At 37.9% G+C, this 7,500-nt stretch overlaps 1 protein-coding gene across 2 annotated transcripts in view; it reads right to left on the bottom strand.

The window, feature by feature from the left end:
- Positions 1 to 7,500, bottom strand: part of LOC144974481 (gelsolin-like protein 1) — an 85,230-nt gene that overhangs the window by 23,300 nt on the left and 54,430 nt on the right. The window lies entirely within an intron of this gene.

The following is a 7,500-nucleotide window of genomic DNA, read 5'->3' as shown; positions in this document are numbered from 1 at the left end:
ATGAAAGGAACAAGTAAAAATAGCAAACGCTGACATGTATAGAGACATATTAAACCGAACACAATTATGGGCTCGTGACAATATTTTGCGTCGGCTATGTGGTCTAGTGGTATGACACTCGCTTTCGGATCGGGAGGTCCTGGGTTCGAGCCTCGCGCTTTACAAGGAGTCCCTAGTCAACAGCAACATTTAACATGTAGAACGAGACATGACGCCTGTTAGGCGATATTGCAATATTTTTTTCGGACAGAGACAACGCTGTTAACGGCCAGATACTCATTTTACACCTGAGTACAGTGAGAGAATGTGAGTAAAGAGTCTTTTCCAACGACTCAACTATGCGCCGAGCGAAACTCGAACCCAGAACATTCCGATCCGAAAGCGAGTGCCATACCACAAGACCAAATAGCCGCACAATAGTCTGATTAATAAAAGTTATTGAGAATAGGATATATAATAGTCTGATGTCACGTCGACCAGCAACGAGCAGCTTGGTTCTAAACAAAAAAAAAATCGGTACTTTTTATTCTCCATGCTGGCTAGAACTTTTTCACGTGTCATGTGATCAGAATGTATTAAAATCAAAAAAATTATCAGATTTATAATGTTTTTCTCCTCTGTACACTTTTATGCTCGTTGGAGAAATATTTCATAAGGTCGTCAGCCACTGTTCCGATAATTTATAACCAGTTGCTAAGTTACTATGCGTCATTACGAGGGAAGTGACGTCACGATCATAAAAATGGTTGGCTAAACATAATAACAAAAAGCTGAGTGACGTCAAGTTCGTTCTATCTATCAATACATTTTACTAGAAAACTTTCACTTCTTATCCATATTATCTATAGATAGAACGACGATGACGTCACTCCTGTCTTTGTTATTGCTTTTTGCCATCCACGTTTATGAGTACTTTTCACTAAACTGTATCAACCAGACTATAAAAGTTCATGGTTACACACAATTTTGTGTGTTGGTCCGTTATACTTCCGGATGGCAATGTTGTGAGCTTCTTAGCCAAGCGCATACTATCTATAGATAGATCGAAGTTGACGTCACTCCGGCCTTTGTTATTGTTTTTTTTTTAAATGCCATCCGCGTTTATGAGTAATTCTCACTAAACTGTATTAACCAGACTATAACGTTTAAGGTTACACATAGGTTTGTGTGTTGGTCCGTTATACTTCCGGATGGCAATGTTGTGAACTTATTAGCCAAGCGCATACTATCTATAGATTAAGATGGCGTAGTGTTAGATAGTCAAAACGTATTTAAATTTAAACGTCTCAGTTTTAGGAGCTTTAGACGAGTAGGGATCAATCTCATTATATCGATAACATTAAAAGTTATGAATAAACAATTTTAAAAATTGAGCTTTTATATAGCGCAATATCCACTAAACATGCTCAAAGCGCTTTACACAGGGTCCCTGGTCAACAGCAACATTTAACATGTAGGACGAGACATGACGCCTGTTAGGCGATATTACAATTTTTCGGACAAAGACAACGCTGTTAACGGCCAGGTACTCATTTTACACCTGAGTACGGTGAGAGAATGCGAGTAAAGAGCCTTTTCCAAGGACTCAACTATGCGCCGAGTTCGAGGCTCGAACCCAGGACCTTCCGATCCGAAAGCGAGTGTCTTACCACTAGACCACATAGCCTCAAAACATTTTAATGAAACAAACACACACACACACACACACACACACACACACACACTGGATTATGTTATGTGCAGAAAAGCAGCACATCAACTTGTCGCAGAGGACGATAAACTGCGGAAATGTGACTCACCGTCTCTAAACGGTATTATGTCGGGATGACTTGGGTGCAAAAAATTGAATTTATTGACAAAAACATGAAACTTGGGGTTTGTTTCGATTTGTTTTGTAAGAGAATGAAGATAATTTTTCACAATGCAAAAGCTCAAAAATTGGTATTTACTATCAATTTAATTCTAAAGTCACTTTTCGGGGTCCAATTCATTCCGACATAATAAATGTTCTATATATAGCATGATCAGATCTAATCTGCTATCGACAAACCTCAACCCACTTAGTCACCAACTTAACATGCTGATTTTGACAGGGACATCAAACATTCAGAGCTTATCAAAGCAATCCCCAAAATAACCAATAAAATAACAACTTGTTCCAACCTTATCTCAACTGCAGAACATTAAATACATCACAAATTATGATGACGTCACGACGCATGACACGGGCATCGGAGTGTCTCCTCCACAACAATCCGGAAGACTGCTTTGACAGGAAGAGGAAAAGAGAGATAGACAAATGACGTAGAAGAGAAAAGAAGATTTAAAAGGGAGAGAAAGAGGAAAGAAGATATTTTTATTCACGTAAAAACAGAGACAGAGAAAGGAAATTATATAGAGTGATATATATATATATATATATATATATATATATATATTATATATATATATTATATATATATATATATATATATATATATATATATATATATATATATATATTTATGAGTGTTAGTGGGTACTTGTAGGTACGAAAGTGCTCGATGATGGTGGTTAGAGCTAATATATAATGTAAATTTTCACTCACATTTTTTGCCGAGACGACTCGTTTCTGTGTATTTCTCACACTTCTTCAGTCGGCATATTTTGTCATGTCCGTAGAAAACTCCAAACTGAGTTTGGAGTTTTCTACGGACATGACAAAATGGATTATGCCGACTGAAGAAGTGTGAGAAATACACAGAAACGAGTCGTCTCGGCAAAAAATGTGAGTGAAAATTTACATTATATTATATATATATATATATATATTATATATATATATATATATATATATATATATATATATATATATATATTTATATATATATATTTATAGCTGACGGCTGGATGGATGGATGGATAGATGGATAGAGGATGGGTGGATTGACAGAGAACAACACAACTAAAATGACTTCAACAACAACCACAACCACAGCCACCATAACCACAATTAATGTTTTCTACTACCGCTGCTTCTCCTAATCATGCTACCACTACTATTTTATTATACAGTTAGCTACTCGCTGGATTCTTCTAGAACGTCAAATTCTAGCACCATTTGAAGCTGCTGCTGGACTGGAGTTGTGTGACCTAATGGATTGGTGAGCTCCTCCCTTCAGCATCGGATTTCGGCATGCTCGGATTCTAGAACGCTTTTTGCTGTCCCCGCAGTTTTTCGCGGCCGCAAATGGCAAATTTGCAACCGCAAATTTCACCCTTGACCGCAAAAAGCCGCAAATTATTTTGGGGCCGCAAAAAGCCGCAATTTTCGCCGTTTTTATGCTAAATTGACGATTTTTTGTTTAAAAAAAAACAAACAACTATGAAAAATGTGAAAAGACGGCGACTTTCATTGCTAGCTGAGTCTGTTAGATCTGGCGGAAAGTATTTTGCGATAGCCCAGCGTCCTATCCAAAGGGTAGCAAGCAACTGCTTTTGTCCGTTTCACGCTATAGAAACCGGGAGAAACTCCGGCTCCATGGGCCTAATGGCTCTGAAGGACTACAATGACGAGTCTACTTCACTATAGATAGTATGCACTTGGCTAAGAAGTTCACAACATTGCCATCCGGAAGTATAACTGGCCAACACACAAAACTGTGTGTAACCATGATCGTTTATAGTCTGGTTAATAGAGTTTAATGGTTTAGGTTTAGATGCCTTTCGCGTCTCGACCGAAAGATCGGGTCGCCTTGGCTGTTTCCAGTATTTCCTGTGTGAGGTGTCTCCAATATTGCCGGTCCTCTGCTAGGGTTCTCAGATTTTCAAGGTCCCCTGCCGTTATGAGACTAATGCTTTGTCCAAGTGTTGTGAGGTTTTTGTTTAGGATCACGGGGAGTGTTGTGATCCGTCTTCCTCTGAAAAGGTTCCCGTGTTTTTGGAAGTATCCCGACATGGCTTGGTTTGCTGGTATGTTTTTGTCCCTGCGTAGTATGTGACCGAAAAGTTGCCATCGTTGTTGTAAAATGTCAAGGGAGATTGGTCTTTCTTTTGTGATCTTATAGAGTGATTCATTTGAGATCTTTTTGGGGTATTTGATGTCCAGTACCCTTCTTAGCTGTGTGCGATGGAAGGCATCCAGATGTTCTTCTTCGGATTTTGTCAACGCCCAAGTGCCGCAGTTATACAGAAGTACCGGTTTTACAAGAGCATGGTACAGTTTCAGTTTGGTTTTTCTCTTTATTTTGTCACCTCTAATCCATACATTGGTGAGTTTACTGAGTGCGGCGTTTGATAGCTGTTTTCTTCTTTGTACATCCTCGGTGTCTCCAATTAGTGAGCCGACTTTCTTTGTTCTTTTCCATTCCTCTTTGTTCCTCGATATTGTTGTAAATTCGGTTTTATTGGCATTGACTTGGAGGTTATATTTCATGAGGGTATTTTGTATGATGTCTATATTTGCTGGTGTTGATCCAATAAAATCGACATCATCTGCATAGGCGATTTCTCTAGGGATTGCATTCTCAATATGAGTCGGTTTTGGAATGACTTTTCGAACTTCTTTCAGAGCGTGTTCTAAGTATATTGTGAACAGAATCGGGCTCAGACTATCTCCTTGGGGGGTCCCGATGTTACTTTCGAACTGCGTCTGTTTTGTGGCCCCGTATATCCTTGGTTGTATCTTTGTGTTGCTGAGGAGAAATCGGATTATTCGGAGCTCGTCTTCGTCTACTATTTCTGTTAATATCTCCAAAAGTTTTCCTCTGTCGATCGTATCAAAGGCTGCGGACATATCGATTCCGGTTATTGTTATGGATATGTTTTCTTTGAGTGCCTTTGCTGCCAACCATTTATGTGTCCATACAACGTCCGATGTGCTTCTGTCTTGGCGAAACACGCTTTGGCTATGTGATAGATAATTTTCTATTTTCGGTCTAATTCTGTTGAGGACAATAGTTGACAGTGTTTTTCTTATGGTATTCAGTAATGTTATTGGGCGCAGGTTGTTTACGGGTCCTTTCGTTTTTCCTGGTTTTTGTATTGTAATTAGGACACCGCTGTTTATGTCCCAGTCTTTGTGTGTTGAGAATGTTTTGTTCATTATGTTTGCAATGCTCAGATCCAGGGAGAGGGTACCGCATTTCAGCAATTCAGCGGGAATTTCATCTTCGCCTGGGGATCTGTTATTGTTTAGGCACTTTATGCTATTTCTAACTTCAGTTGTTGTGATGCGGTTGTTTAGGTCTCTAGGGTTTCCTGAGAAGGGCGATATTTGTGAGACTTGTTTGTGAAATTTCTGCTGGAAGTGGTCAGTTACAATGTCAAGGATATCGTTGGGATTTGTTGTCTGCCAAATTTATCCTGTAGTTTTGGGTTCTCGAATGGTTTTCGGTTCAGAGATTTCGTCGCTTTGAACATAGACGATGCGTTATTTTTGGACTTTTCTATGTCTTCCACTTTTTTGTCTAATTCCTCATTTCTGTGTTTTATTGTAAGTGATCGAATTGAATGCAGTATTTTGTTTCGTTCCGTTTTCAGGTTTATTATTTCTTCCGAGTCTTTCGTGTTTTGTATCCTGATCCTAAGTTCTTTTTGTTGCCGCGATAGATCGTTAATAGCGATGTTAGGCGTTCGATTTGGTTTGTTCTTAGTTGTATTAATAGAGCCTGCACTTTCTTCCCCGCATATTTCATTGCCGCTTGCGTCTCTTTCCATTCATTGTTTGGATTACTGTTTTGCTTTATTTTCCATAGACTTGAGTTAAGTTCATATTGGTAATGAATGCGACATTCTCGCTCATTTACTATTTTTGCCGTGTTTATTTTGACTGCCGTATTACCTTTCTGTCTTCGTTGTCTGTACACATTTATGTTGAAATTCGTTTTTACAAGTTTGTGATCGGATGTTAGCAGTGTGCCACCGTATGATCGCGAGTTGGTTGAGTAGTGTTTATGGCGGTGTCGACATATGATATAGTCTATTTGGTTGTGTATTGTTATCATTTTGTCTTGGGTTTGGTCTTTCCTTTGTCCTACCCATGTTGTCTGGTGTCTTGATGGGTGGTTGAAAGCACTGTTTGTTATGAAAAGTTTTCTCTGTTCACAGAACTGGACTAATTTTTCTCCGTTATCGTTACGTTTTCCTTTTGAGTATGATCCTAAACATAGTGTGTCACTGTCGAGACGTTTTCCTACTTTGGCATTAAAATCTCCAGCAATTATTAATATTGATTTGTTTCCTATTTTGTTCAGTGTATCGTCTAGGTCTTTGTAAAATTTATCAGTTTCCTCTGGGTATTGTTTTGCGCGTTGACTTGTTGGTGCGTAAACATTTACGATTGAGATAGTGAACGTCTTCTTACCGTGATCGTCTTTGTTATCGTTATTCTGGTTCCTTGAATTGATCTTACACTTAAGCTCAAGAACACATATTCTGTCCGAAACATTCCATTCGTCACTAGTCAAATCCCTGCAGTTTTTATTTATGAGAAATCCACATCCATAGTGAGGTGAACTGGAAGCAAAGCACAGCAGTCTGTGACCATTTATTGTTTGGTCGACGCCATCTTGGATCTTCGTCTCTTGTAAACACAACACATCATTTTATAACTTTCTAAATCTTGACACAGTTGTTCCTTTCGAATGTTACTTTTAAAAGATCTTAAGTTAAAAGTTCCAATATTAAGATTAGTCCACATCAGGTAAAAATTAAAGATTCCACACAGTGAATAAATGGAAACATAAGACTATCCACTGAGCCGAAGCTCAATGTCAACAGGTGTCAGCCATGTTGTCCGGAACCTTAATGTTTAATGAGTTGTTTAATGTTTAATAAGTTTAATGAGAAGTACTAATAAAAACTCGGATGGCAAAAGACAATAACAAAGACCTGAGTGATGTCATCTTCGAACTATCTATATCCATTGAGTTACGTCCCACAGTTATTTTGTCTGACAAAAAAAAAATCGAATTAAAAAAAATACGAATTTCTTATAAATATTTTACATCCTGTCGCTCGATCACTAAATTATCTAGGTATAGAGCAGTATAATTAGGTGCCTCAAACGTAAACAAAGGTCGAGAAGCACATGGCAAACCACATGTTCCTGTCTTGACAGCTCACATTCCAATGTAAATTATAGAAAAAAAATAACCTTTAAAATTTGGCTGTTAGGTGGCAAAATAAACACATATTCATAAATACTCGATCATGCATCAAATAATGTCTAGATATGGATATTTTATGGAACAAAAGGTAAAATTGATCAAAAGTTACAGTCTATCTATTTTTAGACCAGAGCAAATTATTGCGCTGGTGTGAACAAGACGAGAATTATTCGGAGCCTGGTTTTCAGAATAATTTAGCCTTATATTATTATTTCTGCAAATGTTATATTTTATGTAAACATATTTTCAATACTTAAAGTGTATTGCCTACAACTCAAACTACAAAATTGGGAGACCTATATTGTGCGTAAATTTTTCCGGCCCCTAACGAAAATCACTAGCAACTTGTTAT

This window comes from Berghia stephanieae, chromosome 6, assembly GCF_034508935.2.
Source record: "Berghia stephanieae isolate SIO BIC M18660-M18661 chromosome 6, UCSD_Bste_1.3, whole genome shotgun sequence".
NCBI classification, from domain to species: Eukaryota; Metazoa; Mollusca; class Gastropoda; order Nudibranchia; family Aeolidiidae; genus Berghia; species Berghia stephanieae.
Note: the sequence above shows the minus strand (reverse complement) of the source record. Positions and strands in the feature narration are given on the sequence as shown.